At 40.9% G+C, this 21,116-nt stretch overlaps 1 long non-coding RNA gene across 1 annotated transcript in view; it reads right to left on the bottom strand.

Moving 5' to 3' along the window:
* LOC140631498 (uncharacterized) overlaps nucleotides 1-21,116 on the bottom strand; it is a 120,599-nt gene that overhangs the window by 11,641 nt on the left and 87,842 nt on the right. The window contains exon 2 of the long non-coding RNA XR_012029042.1: nucleotides 613-695. This is a non-coding gene — a long non-coding RNA (uncharacterized lncRNA). The remainder of the gene's footprint in view (nucleotides 1-612; nucleotides 696-21,116) is intronic.

Raw genomic sequence — 21,116 nt, 5'->3', positions numbered from 1 at the left:
AGTAATCACAAACTTCAAAATTTTAGCTAGTGTGACTGCTTCAAAACCTTTCTGTGCCAATAGGCAGTATCTCTCTTTATCTTAGGCACCTTGGTGCATGGTCTTACCTCCCGCGAGGGGTCACAGAATTCAGTGTAACTGGGAGACTGTTTGTGTTGCAATGAGAGAGAGATAATCTGGGACATGACTGGACCCACTTCAGTAAGAGAAGCTAATTTGGATTTCCGGAATGACATTTGCTATTTGGGAGTGGGACGTTTAATCCCAAAAACCATGGATCATGCCATCTTTGGACATCAGCCCGAGTTTTATTAAAACATTCGCCCCTAGGGAGAATTTCTAGATATTTTGATTATGATCAATTAAACTCGCTTTTTCCTCTCTAACTTTCTCACTTCTCACGTGACACTTCTCATGTCTGCTAGTATAGGGGAAGCCATACCTTTTATATATTTTCAAAATCTGACTTAGCAAAAGTATAACTGGAGATACAGTAAGTATGGGTTTAGTTGGATATATTTACATGGTTTTCCATCCCTTCCATGTCCTGCCTAATTATCCCAGTATACATGTCTTCCAGGAATATTTCTGTTGTCCAATGTGCCAGCTTACCTCATATCTTGATACAGATTCAGACAAAGGTTCTGTCTTAATATTAATATGTCTGATGGTCCCCAGTACTGGAAGCACGTGGACTGTAGAAGAGAAACAAGGTTTGAGATATATAGAGTTGAAAGCTAGTCTGTGGATTATTCTTCTAAGCCTACAGCATATATATATGCTGTAGGCTTAGAAGAATATATAGACTTCATAGAGATCTTCCCAAAGTTGACAATAATCCTAAATATACATATGGTATTACCAGCAATAATAAAAACAAATTTTGACCAACTATCTGAAAGAAAGATTTTTCTTTCTGTTCTCTCTCTTAAAAAATATAAAATCATTGTCCTAGGAAGGGGTGATGAAAGAATATGTAGCCAAAAGTGTATGAATAAATATTATGTTAGGCAGTTAATTAATGAAAAATATTATGTTCTCTTTTCTGGATTTTGTGACACTATGGTATTTCTCAGCTTTTAATGTTTTTATTTTGTTGTAATTCTCAATAAATACTTACTTTTATACCTAGTTTTAATTTGCAATTTGTGTTCTTCAAAAAGATCACTCCCCCATTATATAAATTTTATTTTTTCAAAGCCTGAATTCACCCAGTTTAGGAATGACTTGACACAAAGCAAAATGTGTGTGTGTGAAAACAGTCTTCGACCTTTCCTGAACCAGTTACTTATTAAGATTTTTCTTGGTCAAATATAAGAGAACACTAAAAGTTAAAGACACTTTGGAAAATTTCTAATATGTCTCCTCTTCTGAAATAAAAGGAGAAACATGCATATAGGTGAGTAGTAGTGTTCTCAGCCATAGGCTTCAATAGATGTGTAAAAAAACCTTTTTTTTTTTTTTTTTTTTTTTTTTTGTAGATGGGAATGGATTCACAGGGGAATAGTCACAGCTCCCAAATCTATGTGCATTTAATTGGGGATGCTGTTGTGCTTTGGTGAAAAGAGTATGGATTTGAAATCAGAATACCTGGTTTTGTATTTGTCCTAGCTCATCTCTCGTTAGCTATGTGGCCTCCATAGGACATGATCTTTCAGAGCATCATTTTCATTAACTGTAAAATAGGAATGATAATAATATCAGCTTCAACTACTTCATAAATTGTTTTCTGGGTCAAACAAGATCAATGGAAAAATGTATTGTAATCTGTGAGGTACTTTACATAAATAAGTACTCTCTCCTTCCTTCTTCTCTTTGGAGGTCCCACTTTTACTGGCAGGATGATATGTTGTATCTACCTGGCTGTAAGGAAGACAGATGCTAATGCCTATGTTACTAGGAAACTAAACATTGTTTTCAATTTTCCCTCGGGAGAGAACATTTATTTTATAAAAAATATATATTTTAGTTCCTGGATTTGAGGAGAGAAAGAAACCAAGATGGAAGGTATTCCTTTAAACCAATGTTAAAAACAAAACAGTGAATTGTCAGCATCCCCAAGTCTTGCCTTATGCCATCAGCCCTTAAAATTCAGCATGAAAAAATCTTAACTGTCCTTAAAGTCACCTCATTCCTTCTGCAGAGGGAAGGCTTTTAGAATATGATGACACATATGTGAGGAGTGCGGTCTCTTGAAATATTTTCTTTGGGAGAAAAAGTAGAGGAAAAAAGAGTACTATCTTGAATTTTTCTTGAGTTGAGATTATTGAACAAGTAGTATATTAAATGGAGTAGAATGTTCTTAATGAAGGTATTTCATATTTTAAATGTTTGTCACATCTATTGATTAACTATTGATATGCACGTATTAATTACAATAAGCCATAAAGGACTGATTGATTTTTATCCATGCAGATTATTTTATGAGCCTCTGGGTCTCTGCCTTGGAAACAGAATGAACCTCTCCCAAAATGTATCCAAAATGGATACGGTTCGGAGATAATGAAGGGTGTGTGTGTGTGTGTGTGTGTGTGTGTGTGTGTTTTCTTTTTTCACGTTTTCCTTACTTCTTTGCAACCTTCCATCTATTGCTGCAGTGGAATTTATTACTTTAGGAAAAGGCTAAAATAGTTGATCCCAAGAAGTCAACTGAGTTTCTGAATTTATTTTTTAAAGTCATCAGAGAGACATACTCTGGACAGCTGAGACTTTTGCTATAAAAGCCTGATCTCCAAAAGCTTAAGATTTTAGAAGTTTGAATACATAGTGTTTATGCCAAACCATAGAGTGAGCAGGAATGATTTATGACAATTTTTTTGCCCAAGAGAGATCAGGTTTGATCTCCTCAGTTACCCATGAAGAGAAATAGAAGTTAGAGGCTTGTGAGCAGCTGGAGCAAATTTTTAGTGCTCTGCTTCCCTCTTACAGAGCCTTTGGAGAACCTGAGGATAGGATAGGATAGGATAGGATAGGATAGGATAGGATAGGATAGATAGGATGGGATGGGATGGGATGAGACGGGACAGGATAAGATAGGATAGATTTGGGGCCTTGAACCTTGCTTCATGATGAAGCTCAAGAAAAAGGAGCAATTCGTGTAGGTAAGTTCCCATTCCAGAGTGGTTCTGCAGAGCAAAGTATAAAAGGCAAACAGGAAAGTCTCGGTAGAGAAAAATCTTAAGTAGCACTCCAGAAAGCTTGCAGCCCTGGACATTCTAGAGAGTCAGAAATTTCCCATTCCCCCTAGATGAGCATATAAGAGTGGGCATTTGCATTTACCATTTTTTAACATGTAAAGTTTGTAACTGCTACAAGAGTGAATCATTGCAATCTAATTTTCCTTCCTCATGACTGGTTGTCAAATAACTCAAAGTCTCAGGAGTCATCTCTGTGACCTTCAAGGACCCATCAACCTGAGAAAAGAGCAGGAAGATGAAGAGTTTTCAATCATGGATACCACAGTGGCAGGTCACAAGAATCATAGAAAAAGTCCCACTGGAAGTCAGTGTGGATGGATGCTGATAGGTGAGGTTGACATTACATGGTACTCACCAGCAATGCCACATCAGTTGGTGTCTGTTCTGATTGGTTGGTACATATACCTTATTGTTTGTTGAATATTTTGAGAATCATACCTACTGATGACTTTGTCCTAATACCAGGAAGTTTCTTTTTTTTCTTTTTTTTTAATTTTTATTTATTTATGATAGTCACACAGAAAGAGAGAGAGAGAGAGAGGCAGAGACACAGGCAGAGGGAGAAGCAGGCTCCATGCACCGGGAGCCTGACGTGGGACTCGATCCCGGGTCTCCAGGATCGCGCCCTGGGCCAAAGGCGGGCACTAAACCGCTGAGCCACCCAGGGATCCCCACCAGGAAGTTTCAAAAGCCCCTTCCCCCAACTTGGATCACCCCACAGATATAGAATAAAAGAAAAGTATGGGAGCATCCTGAAATGATGATGATTCCCTCCCAAGGAGACTGGAATAAACTAGTGACTAAGTTCACCTTGATTGTCAAGCTTAAGTTTTCCACTATCAGTTGGTGAACAAATTTAAGTTCATTTACACTGAATAATAAGGGCTCCATTTTTTAACATGTAAATTTCAATACTGCTACAAATGTGAATCACTATATTCTAGCTTTTGCTTCTCCTATCTAGATGTCACAAGTGCCTCCAGGCCTCTAAAGCCATTGGGCATTATGGTTGGGGAAGTCTAAAGGGAAACATGTTCTGCAATTTTAGGGAGTGGAAAAGAGGGCTCAGTGATGGTGTGTTACCGCAGTGGAGTTGGACTTGCAGGCTGGCCTAGTGGAACTTTACTTTTCCAATTTGTAAGCATTGAGAAGAATTTGTCAAACCCCACAACAGATAAGAAGGTAAATGATAAGTCTCTTTCACAGGGATTAAAACCAAGACAGCTCAATATCAGATGGGGAAAAAAGCAGCTGGAAGAAGAGTAGAAAAAAGAAAACAAAATACTAGAAAGGAAATGGACTGATGACCATAACTTACCATGGAGTTAATTAAAGGGGCTTAAATAATCTTTGAGGGAAGGGATTTTATCAGCATGTCTCAGGATGAAATTTTAAAAGAAATAAATATTTTGAGTCTATGTTTGAAAGCAACAGATAAATTTGGAGGAATTTAGGGCATGGTCTTTGTAGAAAAGTTATATGCTCCTTAAAAAAATGTTCTATTTGCCTGGATAGACTACGACAGGGTCATTGGATGTCTCTGGTTAGGACCCCAGGGGAGAGATATGTTCATCAGATCAAGGGTGAGTTCCTCATATGGAAGTAGTATGGATACTGTTAGACATTGGGATGGGTGATTGGTCAGGGTGATGGAATCTCTTCTCCAGAGGTTATGAAAACCAGGAAACATTTACATTGGTCTATTTGAGTTTTAAACTATTTCAAAGCAGGAGGAAGAAAAGAGGGTAAAGCAGCTGGGTCAGATGTAGTGAGAATCCTGGGCCGGTGCTATACTAGATTGTCTTCAAATACGAATTACCTATATTTGAAATTTAAACAGTTACAGAATTTTCACTTAAAATAGTGGATAACCAAAATAAGTAAGAATGAAGAGAGCATGGGGAAATATTATGGACAAGAGACAAAGAGAATTGGTCTGATTGGTCTCAACGTTTAATTTTAAGAGTCAATATGTTTTCAAAATTCCACTGGAAGACATTCCATCAGATTGCTACAAAATATCATCAAGCGGCTCTAATAATGATATTCAAGGCAACCTACAAACCTCCCAGGAATTTGCTACACTAAAAACTGACTTGTGAAAGGTATTCTTCATTCGGGATCTCCAGGTTTCAGGGTAGTTTCTAGAAAATTTGTATAGGATCAGGATCACTTTTAGGTTGTACAAGGCCCTAGAAAAATATGTTTTGCAAGGCTTTATTTATATAAACACTTTGATTAAAAAAAGTTAATGGACCCGTGTGAGGTATAATCATTTATCACTGATGACTTAGAATGATGGGTAAAGAAGTGATACTAACACGTTTGTTTACTGTCCAGTCAGCGCTTGTGAAGAGGCGACACTGCAGTGGTGGGAACACTGACATGCCAGCCAATGCCCGGCTGGAACCCCAAAGTGGACAGTTAACTCACCGCCCTGAATAATCCTATGTCCAATGTGAGTGAGTCACCCAAAGTCAGTGTGCCAACACCTACTCTGGCAGCCCAATCGTATGTGAAGAAACAGCATGCTTGCTGGTGGGGGGTGACCTGTTTGCCAGGCTAACCTCCTGGAACAGATCTGGACCACAGGTCCCAGACAACCAAGAGGTGTGAGGTCAGGGGTTCCTTGGAGGGGGGGTGCGCATCTGCTGGATGCCACCCTAGGACAGAGCTGTTGGAGAGTGCCCTGAAAAGAAGAGGTGGGGGCCAGGGCCTCTGCAGGCACTGGTCTGGGATGGCGCTGCTGGACTCTTATGGCACTGCCATCCCTGGGAGACCCCAGGCACCTGAGGAAGACTTAAAAAAATTTGCACAATGAGGCAGCCCGGGGTGGAGGGCTCAGCGGTTTAGCGTCCCAGGATGCTGGAGTCCCGGGATGGGGTCCCGAGTCGGGCTCCCTGCATGGAGCCTGCTTCTCCCTCTGCCTGTGTCTCTGCCTCTCTCTCTTGTCTCTCATGAATAAGTAAGTAAAAATCTTAAATAAAAGAAAGAAAGAAAGAAAGAAAGAAAGAAAGAAAGAAAGAAAGAAAGAAAGATTTGCACAGACTTCCAAAGCACAGGTGCTCTGAATTGTGGCTGGGATTGGGCTACTTGCCTGGGTCTAAGGGTGGTACTATGTGGGGTGTTGGGTTGTAGATTCGGAAGCATGTAGAGTTCATATGTATATGGCCATACTGTTGACTCAAAACTGGGTATACGTTAGACCTTCAGCAATGTTCTGTCAGAGTGAAGGGGTATAATTTTCCAAAAAATGCAGCTATATAATAATTTGTAAAAAAAAAAAAAATAATTTGTTAGGGGAAGCATACATATGTGTGTGTATTCTCCTAATGCACATGTGTGTTCATATATATTTATATACACATGCATATAAAATAATATATAAACACATAATTCATTTTATAAATTTTTATGAACTTGCATAAACTTAAATACATGTGTATCTTTCACACATATCTTTCATCTGAAAAATTGGGCTTCATTAATTCATTTGACTCTATTTTTTATTCATATACACCTATTTATTGCAAAACAACTGTTTTCATGTTTTTGATCCAATAAATTATTTCAATATGAGAAATCATGACACTAATCTTCATTTTTTCACTTTTTAAAAGTAATCTGAATGCTCAAAATAGGTCTTAAACTCACAACCTTGAGCTCAAGAGTCACAAGCTCTACAGACTGAGCCAGGCAGGTGCCCCTCGTTTCTTCAGTTCATAAGGGAGCTGAGTGGGTATACTGACAACATACTGATTTCTCGTTACGACCATATTTTCTTTATGACTGATACTTTAGTGTAATTTTGTACAATGTAGAAGATTTCTTATTAATTTGACTCTGCTTGTCTACCCTGACTTTTCCTTTTCAGTATATAGTACTTCTTGTTATATTTTCAAGAGAATACTTTATAAAGAAAAATTATTCAGCAAATGAAGGAAATGAAAACCCCAATGGATGTTGTGTAAGAATAGAATTGTATCATTACCAATGAAATATTCTTTCCTATAAACAAAATGAGGAACCATACAGAGAAGTATTAAGTATGCTTAAATATGCTGAGGTCTTGGAAATTTTAGCAAGAAGAAGAACATGCATCATTGCATGTGTTTAAGGGGTATAACTCTCTTGTTCTCTACATTCACTGGAATTTTGAGAAGTAGTACCAAATATATGTTTTGAGCTTTGTCAACTCTGAACTCAGTAGTAAGGCACCTGGTTTGGTGGCCATATCTCAAGTATGAAGAGAGACAATACAGGTTCAGAGTGGACTTCATGGTGAGGCCTGGTGAATATGGGCCTTGAGGTCTGGGCAGTGGTTTGGAAACTGGAGTAGTGGATGTGATGGGGTGCTGCCCAGATGCCCCTTCAGGAGGAGACAGATACACATGGCCCAGCTGTAGGGAGGGTTGGCTGCTGATGGAGCTCCGCTGAATCTGTCTCTGAGAGCTGCCTCTTGCCAAAGGTTATACCTCTCTCCGGGGGAAGCTCACCTCCAGTGACTGGTCAGTGTGGTGTGGAATGGAGTGCACAACACCTTGACACAATTTCTGACACCCTGAAGGGCCACCTCAGCTCCAGAGGAGCTTCAGGTAGGATCCACTGGGGCCTCAGTTCTGGACACATCATGGTTCAACTTCACCCTTTGCCCAATCCTGCACCCCTCGCTCCCTCATGGGTCTTCCCAAGAGCTCCCCAGTAAGCATTCTGCACACAAATCACAGCTTCTCATTGTCTCTTCCCAGGATCCCTGACTTAGGACAATGTCAGGCTTTCCTGCAGAGGGTGACTTTGGGAAACAGATGAGACATCCAGTCGACTGTGTGTTGTGTTAAATGTAGGGGCAAGCAACATAGAAGTGTGGAAAGGATTCAGTATAGTAGACAAAGGGGCGGGTCTGGGGGATGATGAGGATCTGCCATTTTGAGCATGGAGCAGCCTTCTGGCCAAATCAGGTCAGATTACCAAAGTTTTCTGTATATTTAGGGACCGTATTATAATAAGAAATGTAACTGAAAGAAGTCAGTTTATAATGTGCTCTCATTTTTAGATGCAAATCCCATCACTAGTGAGCCTTGTCTTTTGATTTTTTTTTTCAAGAAATCAGGATAGATCTGAGAAGATTGTCTACATAAGCAATCTCCACATGCATTTGCCAAATAGCTGGTAAGGGTTAAAAGTCTCACTCTTCCTTTTGTTCCTGCTTGCCCCTATGTGAAAAGTCTACTAAGTACCAGAGATTATGTGTGTGGTCTCTGAGTCTCACAACAACCCTGCAAGGCAGTATTAATATCCCAGTCTTAGGGAGAGGGAAACTGAGCCTTGGGAGGATGGAGGGATTTGCCTAGTGAGTAAGGGGGAAAGATGGGATCCAATCCTGGATTTCTTTAACTTGAAGTCTTCTGCTGCTCACATCAGATGAGCAGGTCTCATGGAGCCCATGATCTGGGCCTCATGCTCTAGGGCTCTGACTCACCACCAGGCCTAACCGGTGACCAAGACATGTGTTAATTAACCCTTACAAGTCATCTGTTCAAATAACCCAAGCTGCCACTCAGTAACCTAGCAGTCGATTTAAACAACTGTTCCTTCTTCAGTAACAATAATAATCACAAGAAGCATTTCTATTTTTATTATTTGCAAAGCCCTTTCTATGTGTCGTATTGTCTGAGCTTCACAACAGAGCTGTGCGGTAAGTGTAACAAAGCACTAGCCGCATTCTATGGACGGAGGAACGGAGGCTCAGGGAAGATCATGTGCTCACATTCACTTGACTCAATGGGGGTAAGACCGGGCCCTGACCTCCCATGTTCCCTTTTGTGTTCCTTGTAGCTTCTCTGAAGCTACTTACTTACGCATCTGAGAGGGAATGAGGCTCTGAAGAGAATGTTACCTCTGTCTTTGACCTTGGTTGAACCAAATGCTCTGTAAATACACCAAGGTTGTCTGTGAACAATTCATCAGCCAAGAAATAAAAGTGGCATGTTCAAAATGATTAGAACCGAGGTTTGACCCTACTGTAACTTGCTGTGTAGACACCAAAATTCTGGCACCCTCGTACTTGACTATAATTATCTCTAATTATCATTCCATTCTGGTGGATGCTTTCTACTTTTATCAAAACCTGATCTTTCCCCCTCATGTCACCTGCAAGGCCCTTTTTCTACACTCCCCAGGATTTGTCATTTCAAGTTGATTGCCATGTCTCACCAGCAAAAAACTCCTGGCTTAGTGAGACAAGTACCTTCTTCTCTGTACTTGGGGTTTTATATCATTGTTTACCTGACACTTTGTACTCTCATAAGTTTTAAGGATTTTCTTTGATTTTTTTTTTCTGTCTTTCTGATGCCATATCACCAAAATAACAATGATTTCTAAGCACTATCGTTTGTATTGGGTTCCTGGCTTTGCAATATACCTGGTATTTGTTAGCACCACAACCCTGCAGGAAAAAGGAAGAGAGATGAAGAGTATTTATAATGGGGGAAAAATGGGATATACCAAATGGGGATGGGAAGAAGTGTAGGAAGAAAGGGGAGGAGCAGAAACAGCCTTCGTGAGAAAATACTTCCTCTGGGCTTGGTCAGACATTGGGGCGTCTCTGTTTCTGAGAAAAACTCGCCCCTCCATTAAAAAAAAAAAAAAAAAACTCCATGAAAGTGAATTGTGTATGAAGGAAAAATGACCTCACACATTACTCTGCTTTCTGTAAAGTAAAAAAAAAAAAAAAAAAATCATGGTTGAAAATTTACAAGGAAAACAATTTAATTTCTCTATTTCTCTTGCCATATGATTTTCAAGATTAGCCAACACTTGGATCATTCCTACTAAGTGTCTGTCCTTATTGACCTCATTTCTATTTCCCAATCACTTTATTTAGCAGCTTGCTAAATATAATGCCCCTTCACCCTGGGTCCTTTTTTAAACAGAAGAAGGATGAGACAGGAAGTGGTGATATAATTTCCCTGGATTCACACTGCGTGTTAACAGCAGAGGCCAAGCCTGTGTCAGGAGTCAGATCAGCCCTTTCCCCACTTCTGCTCTAGGGCACAAATCATAGGAGGCAGACCACCCCTCCAGCCTGAAGACTTTATCAGAGGTGAAGGATTTAGTCCTATAGAACAGGGGTGGGCAGACCACAGCCAAGGGCCAAAGCTGGCCTGCTGTCTGTTTTTCTTGTGGCCCAAAAGGTAAGCTTTTTTTTGTGTGTGTGTGTGTATTTTATTCGAATTTTAAAAATCACAAGGAGAGTACTATTTCACGACACACGAAAATTACATGAAATCAGCCTTTTGTGTCCACAAATACAATTGTACTGGGACATAGCCATGCTTGTTTGCTTACATACTGATGCTGTCTTTGGCTGCTTTCGTGCTACGATGGAAGAGTTGAGTGGTTGCAACAGAAACTTGAAAAGCCTAAAATAGTTTATAATTTGTAAATTAGATGGCCTGCAAAGCCTAAAATATTCACCATAGTGCCTTTTATAGAAAAAGCTTGCTGACCCCTGATACAGAAGATTCTGAGGGATGAGGCATGAAATAAGTATTCATTTTTTGGCTCACGCCCGGGGCCCCTGTCTGTCAGCAAAGGGAGGCAGCAGGGGTGGGGCAGTGGATGAAGCTGCAGAAAGTGTAGTTTTTCTCACACTAGGTCCTGTGTGAATCCCTAAGAATATAAAGGCACCTCCCCCCCCCCTTTTCAAAGCGATTCTGAGTTTTTCAGTTATGAGAGAGGAAACGGACACTTATGGGAGTTCAGTGATTTCCTGAAAGCTATACAGCCAGTCAGTGGCCCGTCTGTGACTTAAGCCCAGAGCTTTTCATTCAAGGCAGGGTGTGCTTCTGCGAGCTGGGGCAGAGAGAAGCCGCCCTTGCTGGCGAGACCCCTCCATGGAGAAGCAGAGAAGGGCTTCCCCCGGGGGGGGTCCCCCGGTACTCCTGAACGGCACCTCCCTTGTGTCCTTAGCGTGCTCTGCTAAGCCTGGCCGTGCTAAGGACCCATGCAGTCGCATCTTATTTCAGCAACTGGAGTATGAGGCCTTTGAATAGGGTTTCCAGATTTAACAAATTAACATTCAAGATGCCCAGTTAAATTTGAATTTCAAATAAATACTTTTTTAGTTCATGTATGTCCCATGCAGTATTTGAATCTATTTGTATGAGATATATTTAAAAAAGTTACATTAAGAATTGTTTATTGCTTATCTGAAATTCCAGTTTAACTGGGCATTTTGTATTTTCTCTGTTGACTCTTCGTTTGAGGGCAGGGATCAGGGACTCTATCTCTTTCTTCCCACGTTGCCATCACTCCCACACCCAGTCCCACTGTGCCTTACACTGTGCCTTTCGAAGATACTTGGGTACTAAATTTAATGAAAACCACCCTCTTTCAGGCTAAGCACTTAGCTCCCACCAAGGCTGAGGAGGCAAACATGCAAATAGATTCATTTCACTATATTCTGATACCCACTAACGGCAGGATGAGCCAAGAGCTGCGAGGATCTCAGGGAGGGAGCCCCCTCAGCCTTCAGAATAGGCTTCCCAGAGGATGTGATCCCCAGGGTGACTTTTGAAGTCAGGGTAGGAGTTGACAGACCAGGCAGGGGAGGGGGGTTGGGGAGAGGGAGCAGCAGCAGGTCCCAAGTCCTAACTATATAAAAGGGAGTGGTATGCTCAGGAATGGAGAGATAAGCTGGGTGATTGGTGAGCTAGGATTTGGGACACAAGAGGCACTTGATAAACAGTGATTCAGAGATTCATCCCAAATGCTAAATTAGGTAGCTCCGTAGAAGTGACCCTGGAGTTAAGACCACACATAGTCTTTGTTCTCACTTCTGTGACTCTAACTGCCAATGCTTGGGCCACTAAGCCCACAGACTTTTCAATCAAGCAAATGTTCTTGGAAAGTGCCTGTTTGCTTCTGGTTAGCTTCATGGCATGTCCTTCACCGTGGCATGAAAGAAATCCCATAGTGAGATCTAATATTCACTTACTATTCTTGACCTAGCGATGGGAGGAGACTCATGGCCTGCCTGGGCCTGAAGCTGGGCATTTAATCTACCTTGAGGCTCCAAATGGCCAGGAGTGACTGACTCTGTGATATAAAGGAGTCCATTGTTCGTCGTCCTGATTCCTATTATCATCAACCTCATGTCTTGCTGTCCTTAGTCTTTCCAAACAACATCAAAAGATAATATGTGTGGTGTCTTCTATGTGTTCCTCTTCTCCACGTTTCCATCTTGCTGGGCACCCCAGGAGGCTGTACTGTATGGACAGTTTTAATGGACCACTTTGCCCTCACTTTGGAAGCTAGGCAGTCAGTGAGGTGGCTCTCTCCCACTGAGTCACTTGAAGTTCAAAGTGTCCTGCTACAAAAGGCCCCAGGTTTCATCAAGTATCTTCTCCATACAGCAGCCCTTTCTGGTTCCAGTAAGTGCCTCTCTCCTTGGTCTTCCACTACTGCAGGCTTGGGTAGTCATAACTTCCCACTCCTGCTTGCCATTGGGTATGCATTTTTCATGGGTGGTTTTCCTAAACACTGCCCACACCTTGATAAATAGTCATCACTTTATTAAACTTTCCTCAATTACTGTTTGAGTGTGCCATTTGTTTCTTGATGGGACCCTGACTGATACAGATAAAACTAGTATGACAACAATCATTTATTTGCTTAGTAATTCCTATTTATAATACTAAAGATGGAGGAAAGGTTAATTCAAGGACATGCCATACTTCACTCTACCATCCACTTTGAACAACATTTATTATGTAAGGAAATATGCTGGTTTGGAAAATAAATCGCATTTCAACTTAGTTAATATCTCTAGGGAGTCTCTGGTAGTCAAACAAAACCAAGTGAATTGTTCAATAGAGTTGCTATTTCTTTTGCAAGTGCATATGAGTTTTGATGTCAGAAAGATTTAGTTTTGAATCTGAGCTCTTTTAGTTACTACCTTGTGGTTATCGGATGAGTTGCTTCTCTTGGCCTTATCTATAACATGGGAGTGATAATTCCTCCCTCACACAGTGGTTATAAAAATAAGATGAGATATTGGGTAAATGACCTGGATAAACATTTTTCCAAAGAAGATGTACAAATGGCAAATAGGGACATAAAAAAGTGTTTAACATCACTAGTCATCAGGGAAATGCAAATCAAAACCATGAAGAGATATCATTTCATAATTGTTAAGATGAATATTATGAAAAAGACAAGAGCTAACAAACTTTGGTGAGAATGTGGAGAAAAAGAACCCCTTCTGCACTTTTGGTGGGAATGTAAATTGGTACATTCACTTTGGAAAACAGTATGGTGGTTCCTCAAAAAATAAAAAATACAACTATCATATAATCCAACAATTCCACTCCTGGATATATATATGAAGGATATGAAAACAGGATCTCAAAGAGAAATATCTGTACTTCCATTTTCATTGCAGCATTATTCACAATAGCCAAGATATGGAAACAACCTACATGCCTGGCAATGGATGAATGTGGTGTTTATACAATGGAATATTATTTAGCCATAAAAAGAAGGAAATCCTGCCATTTGCAACAATGTTGATGAATCTGTAGGGCATTATGTTAAGTAAAATAAATCAGACAGAGTAAGATAAATATTGTATGGTATCATTCATGTGTGGAATCTTTAAAAAAAAAGTCAATCTCATATAAACAGAGAGTAAAATGGTTGCTGGGATGTGGGGAAGGGGCAAACAGGAAAATGTAGGTCAAAGGGTACCAATTCTGTTATAGGTTCTGAGGATCCAACGTACAGAATGGTGACTATAATAAATAATACCATATTGTATACTTGAAACATCCTGATAGTAGAACTTAAGTGTTCTCACCACACACACACACACACACACACACACACACACACGTGCACAGATTAAATGAGATAATGTTTATAAAGCATTTAGTTTGTTGCCCTGTACCTAATAGGATTCTTGAAATGCCTGAATGATACATGAGTATTTACCCAAAAAACTAATTCAAAGGGATAAGGCACCCTGTATTTATTGCAGCATTATTTACAGAAGCCCAATTATGGAAGCAGCCCAAGTGTCCATTGATAGATGAACAGATAAAGAAAAAGTGGTATATACACACAAAAGAATATTTTTTAGCCATTGAAAAGAATGAACTCTTGCCATTTGCAACAATGTGGATGGAGCTAGAGAGTATTATGCTAAGTGAAATAAGTCAGTTCGAGAAAGACACCATTATGATTTCACTCATTTGTGGAACTTAAACAAAACAAATGAACAAAGAGAAATAAGAGAGAGATAAATCAAGAATCAGACTCTTGACTATAAAGAACCAACTGATTATTACCAGAGGAGAAATGGGTCGGGGGAATGGGTGAAATAGGTGATGGGGATTAAGGAGGGCACTTGTGATGAGCCCTTGGTGTTGTATGGAATTGTTGAGTCACTATACTGTAGACCTGAAACTAATATAACACTGTATGTTAACTATCCTGGAGTTAAAATAAAAAGGTTTTTTAAAAAGATTTTATTTATTTATTCATGAGAGACACAGAGAGAGAGAGAGAGAGGCAGAGACACAGGCAGAGGGAGAAGCAGGCTCCATGCAGGGAGCCCGACATGAGACTCGATCCCGGGACTCCAGGATCATGCCCCAGGCCGAAGGCAGGTGCTAAACCCGCTGAGCCACTCAGGGATCCCCCAAAATAAAAAGCTTAATAAAAAAATGCCTAAGTAATGCTTACAGACACATCATTTTTATTGTGTCCAACAATAAGCCTTGGATTCTAGAGAAGCACCTTCCAAGAGAATTTTCTGCAGTGATGGAACTGTTCTATGTTTGTACTGTCTAATATGCACATGTTGGATATTTGAAATGTGGATAGTGTGACTTAAAAGATGAATTTTTAATTTTATTTAATTCTAATTAAATTAAAATAGCCACATATGGCTCATGGCTACCATTTTGGACTATGTAGTTCTAGAAAGTGAAGATGAAGATAACCAGTAATTTTGTAAGATCATCTATGCCATTTGGACATGTGAACATAAAAGCCATCAGTAGGATAAAATCAGAAGTATCAACTGTTCATGCTCCTAGAAACTGACATGATAATAGTGTATGTAGTACTCATATAACATTTTTCCTGTATGGGACAGATTGAAGTTATATGCAAACACATAAATATACACACACTTAAAGGGAATATTTTAGGTAAATTTATTTTAAATCAGATTATCTGGATAATTACCTCAATTCCTCGTTTTGCTTTAGTTCAGATATTAATATGAAGACTTCTCTGCCCCTTGCCCTTCCAGAGTCCATGGTGGGCATACTTAACAATATAGCACTTATTCCTGCCAAGCCCAGTTGGGCCTCCCAATCCTCAACAAGACAATGGAGGCCGGTACAACCCATTGATTGAAACTGACATATGAGATAAAGCCCATTTCCCACCTTAGATTTAGATACATTCTTTTAAGGGAGTGCTTGGGTAATCTAGAAAGAAAAGTAGCAAATGACATAATAAAAAATAAATATATTTAGAGTTATAGGATTTTAGAGTCAGAGAAGCCTCAAAGCATTGTCTAATTTTTCTTGGACTTATTTGTCTATACACAAATGTACTGTATTTGCTGCGTGTCTTCCGATTATACTCCACCCACCCCTGCTCAGATCCAGTGTCCACCATTCTCCACCCAGCTACGTACCTTGGAAGGCTAACCTGTGAACTGATCACTGGGCTTCCTTGCCCTGGGCTTTCTGTTGTAATTGGCCATTTGGAGACACCAGCAGGAGATCTGGCAATCAGGTGAGGTGACATTGGTGTATTTATTCCACTGACTCCCTTCCTGAGGGGACAACGTGGACTTTCTGGATCCTAAGACTGTGAATCATAGCTCCTGTCACCTGTTGAGGACCCTCTCCTCCTACTTCTCTGTTTCCTTGGAAACTGCTCCTTCTCATTGCCTCTTAGGGCCTAGGGAGGATAAAGGGAGTGCTGCTACACTCTTTCTTCTTTAACCATACCCTGGCCACTCCTCTAAAGAGAGTCTCATTATCATAAACTGTCCTCATACCCCACAATTTGAGTGTGCCATTACTTTCTGCTGGTACTTTGAGTATCAGGATGCCCTCTCTCTGGGCCTTGCTTCCAAATGGCAATTGCTACAGGGATAATTTAGGACATTGCTTTTTAGAGCAGTTGTTTAATCTCCCTGCCTTACCAGACATCAACTTAGACCCCTCTGGAGTGAGTCATTCTATTTGTGTGGGTGGGGCTAGTTAAAAAAATTTAAGAATTTTCTCAAAAGTCCAAGTGCAGAGCCCCAAATAAAATAAACAACTGAAAAAAAACCAACCAGGACTGTGCATTTAGATGCCTTGGACAGTGACCCACAGCCCAGCCCCTCCTTTCTGGGCAGGATGTGGTCAGAGTACTATACACGGTTAAGAAATTTCCCTTTTGAGCCTCTTCATCATGTAGTGTGGTGTGGATGAAATCAATTCCAAGTAATACCTAGAAGTTAAGGTATCATGTGAACAATATTAGTAGGAGAGCTTTGACAGAGTCAGGATGGCGTGTTAATTTTCTTCTGACCCAAAGATTGTTAAAAATGGCTCTTGGTAGGACTCCCTTTCTTTATTTTGGTCCCAAGCAGAAAAGGACTGGCTTTCTGTGGCATGCAATGATAGATGGTGACCCACCTGGACTCTTGTCTGTCTGGTGTCATGCTTTAAGAGTGCTAAAAGCTCCCTGCCCCAAAATACCTTTCTTCCCAGAAGTTCTGTCATAATTCCAGAAATTTCCATTATGTGTATGTTACCTTAATGGTATTACTGAGTTAAGGTATCATTTTCTGGGAAAAGGACATGACATATCAGGTGGTTGATGTCCTGGCAGAAATAAACATATGTGGTTTAAACAATTACCTCCTGGCCTCATGTGCAGAGAAATGGGGAAATGGGAACCCTGGTTGGGAAGGAGGTAAACAAAGGTGTGAGGCTTACAAAATCACTCAGGAACAGAGGCCTATTAGGGAGAACAACACAATGGTGTAGGTGGTGACCACGAAGGTTCTGGGATGCCTGGGTGTGCTGGCCTGTGATCAACACTGTCATCAAAGATGAACTCTGCGAAAACATGACACAACAGTCTATGTAAAGTGTTCAGGTTAAAGCTTAATAAATCTATTTCCTTTTCTGCTTCATCCATAATGTGGCTGAAAGCTGTCCCAGCTAGGAGACTATCAAAGGCTACCTAAGGATGTGTCTGATATTGAAGAACTAAACCGTTATGATCAATCAGGAGCCAGAATGGCAATTATCTGTCAGGCTGCCAGTCATTAATTGGTAGTAGCTGCATGAAGTGTTGTAGTTGATATGGAATGTGAGGTGGCATCTAGTCACAGTGAATAAGAATGACATTGTAGATTAGTGGTGGGCTTGTGGGTGTGAGCTTGGACTTGAAGGGCGGAGGAGGTGATAGACATGCTGCACGTTTGCCAGACCCACCAAGGGCCTTTTTCTGCCTTATTCCACACTCAAACTGTAATTTCTGGGTTTTCTGGGGCCTGAGACTTGCTTCCAGAATCCCTAGTACTGCCTTCCTGGGAATATACTGTTACTGGATGAGTTTACAAAGAGTATATGCGTTAATCTTTTTCACCTCTTCCTACGATTAAGCCTCTAATTCAGCGTAGATGTCGGTCGATAGCCTCTAATTCAGGGTAGATGCCAGTCGATGGCTTGGGAATTTAGGCTGTGATGGAATGGGCCAAGAAGCGTGGTCTTCAAAAGGAATGGCTGGTGAGGAACCCATCTTCCTATCCTTATTTTCCCATTTCATACCTCTAAACTGAGTCAGGACTACGGGAAGGCCTAGGAGACATCCTTGCCTCTTTCTGTTCCTTCACATTCTCCATCCAACCTCTCTGGAAGAGCTGACATAATCTGTGCTGATGTGACCACTTCTCATCACCTCCACCACCACCACTCCAGCCCACCTGGTGCCATCTCTCATCTGGTCCGCTGTCGTAGATTCCTATCTGGCTCCCTGTATTCACTCCTGTGCCCTGCAGCCTGTCCTCCACACACATTTTAAAAATGTGAATCGGATCGCATTCTTCTGCTTACCACCCTCCGATGGCTTTCCGGCACAGTTGGAGTACAATCAGAAGGCCTCACCATGGCCTCAAATATCCACGTGATTTATGCTCTGCTCCTTGTGATTTGGTCTCTCTGGCCTCGTCTCGCCCATTCTCTTCCTCTCTCCCTCTCTTCAAGCCACCCTGGCCTGCCTTCTGTTCCGCCATCTTGCCAAACTCATTTCCACCTCAGCCCCTTTGCCAGGTATGTTCTCCCCCTAGAGCTTCATGTGGCTTTCTCATTAATTCAGGTCTTATTCAAATGTTACCTTCTTCCTTGCCTTCTTTATCTGAAGTGACATCTCTTCCCCATGTTACTCCCTATTCTCTGAACTTTAGTTTTTCTCGATGCTGCTGCTCATTACTGCTGAATATCACATTAACTAGTTATTTATGTATAGATTTTCTTTCCTCCTCCCTGGAATATAAGTCTTTGAGGGAAGGAACTTGTTCGTTGTTGTCATGTTTAGAAGAATGCCTAGAACATAGTAGGTACTCAGGAAATATTTATCAAATGAATGTATGGATTTTAAAAGTGAGGGGTCTTCTCTAGGCCATGGGATTGCATGTTATTTCATGTGGAGGATCAAGATAGTGTGTGAATCCACGGCAAGGAGTGTGGTGCCTGAGGCCAGGATCAGCTAATGGGTAAGCGCTGATTGGGAAGCCACACGGCTGGGTAACAGTCAGAAAGTACAGAGCTTCCAGGGAATTGTGAGTCAATGTCAGAATCCAAGTGAATGATTATGACAGCAGATAAGAGTTTCTAGCACAAAGAAGTTAACACTGAGACACTTTCTCAAATGGAAAGCTTCCTAAATTCTTATGCCTGGAGGAGGGACCACAACATGGGGGTCTTGAGTAGGGTCGGGAGTTGAGCTCAGTTCAGAGATGGTAAACAGGGTAATCCAAGGTATTTGGAGCTAGAAGCCTATCTGCTATGAAGTCATCACCAACCAATCCATTTAATTCTACAGAATCTGGGGAGAGACTCCTGCCTTCTGAGATCAGCTCCTAACGCGCTACAACTTTGCAGATGTTTTCCCCAAAACCAGTACATCAGAGGAGATGTCATGGTACTGATGATCCCCAAGAGACCAGAGATCAATGAGTTCTGTGTCCCACTTACATCTCATGTTGGGGAACTCCACTCAGCATCAGGGGCCTCTGTGCTGGCTGGGAATCCCCACTGCAGCATCAGTCTCTGCAGGGTTGGGCTGCAAGCTGCTTTTTAGATTAACCACACAGCCTTGTGAGGAGACAAAGTTGTGTTGCCTCTGATGAGAAACAAAGCCATTGATGCTGACATATCTGGAAAATGGGAAGGTTTCTAGAGGTTGGAAGCAAATATCCAAGCTGGAAGTATGGCTTGTATTGACCTTTGTGTGCCCCCATCTTCAACTTTTGTTTGTACATTTCCAGGCTCTATGTAGAAAGAGGTACCTTGCTGTGTGTTTGTAACTCAGCCCATCAGTAGAGGGTAAGGAACAAAAAGGTTTGGCATGGCTTTCAGAGGAAGTAAGGTAAAGATTCTTCTCCCCCGGTCTACTAAGTAAACTGCTTAGGCCTTTCATGACTCAGAAACCACAGACCCACAGACAACATGCATCTATTCATTCTTGTCTACAAATATTGATGGAGAGCCTATTGTGTGACTAACACGGTGCTTGGGTTGAAGATGTAATGGTAAAATAAGATTAACTCCCTCCCCTCAAAAACAGATAATCCCACTCTGGTGTGGAACATTCTACAAAATGAAGGGCAGCATAGTCTAGCAATAAGGAATGTAAACTGAGTTTTGCCACTCACCAGGCTGTGTGATCTTACACAAGTCACTTCCCTTCTGTTTCAGTTTTCTCATGTATATTTCAAGGAAATTACCCATGTTATGGGATTTAATAAAGTAACACCTATCAAGTGTTTAGCCCATGTGCTAAATGTAAGCTATGGCTCTGGCTATGATTTTATAATAAGAGTTGGCAGGTAATGCTGTGGGAGCACATTTACGTATCGAAATACCATATTTCTAGACATATGTATTTACATTCAAGGCCAAGCCTAGAAAAAAACTTGAGTAATTAGAGATATCTTTTTTTTTTTTTTGCTTCTTGCCCAAGAGCCTCTCTATCCAAATCTATTTTCTTCCTCTTTCTGGAAGCCCTGAGTGCCCTGGATCTCTCCCTGATTTTCTCCATCAATACTTCTCTCAGTGGATTGGCAGATCAGAAGGAATCAATCCAAGCAAGATATGCATGTCATGTTGTCATTGATTTAGAGCATTGCCCTTCCTGGAGGTGTTCACATATCACCCAAAGAATGGCATCATTTCAGGTGTCAGTAAAGCTGCCTTTTCTGAAAGTAATGAAAGAGCTTGGTATTTGTACAGGAAGAGACAGATAGATTGATGGAATGGTCTCAACAACTGACTCATGAACACATGGGAACTTGGTTCACAACAGAGATGGCAATACAAACCTACAGAGAGAGAAAGAATTATTCAAGGGCTGGGATGATTGACGGAAACAGGAAATCCCTACCTCACATGTTAGACACAAGTAAATTCCAGATGGAAATAAGACTCATATATGAGAAGGAAAATTCAAAACTTTGAGGAGGAAGCATAGAGAACTTTTAAAAATAGGGGCTTATGTTTCAAAAGGCATACACCAAAAGGAAGCAGTTTTAAAATAAGACTATGTTGAAATATTAAACATCTGTACCAACAAAGACACAATAAACAAAGTTAAAGTACAAGCTTGAGACTGAAAAAA

The sequence above is a fragment of the Canis lupus genome, chromosome 4 (genome assembly GCF_048164855.1).
Source record: "Canis lupus baileyi chromosome 4, mCanLup2.hap1, whole genome shotgun sequence".
Classification (NCBI taxonomy): domain Eukaryota; kingdom Metazoa; phylum Chordata; class Mammalia; order Carnivora; family Canidae; genus Canis; species Canis lupus.
The sequence above is the reverse complement of the archived record's forward strand: the minus strand, read 5'-3'. Positions and strand labels throughout refer to the sequence as shown.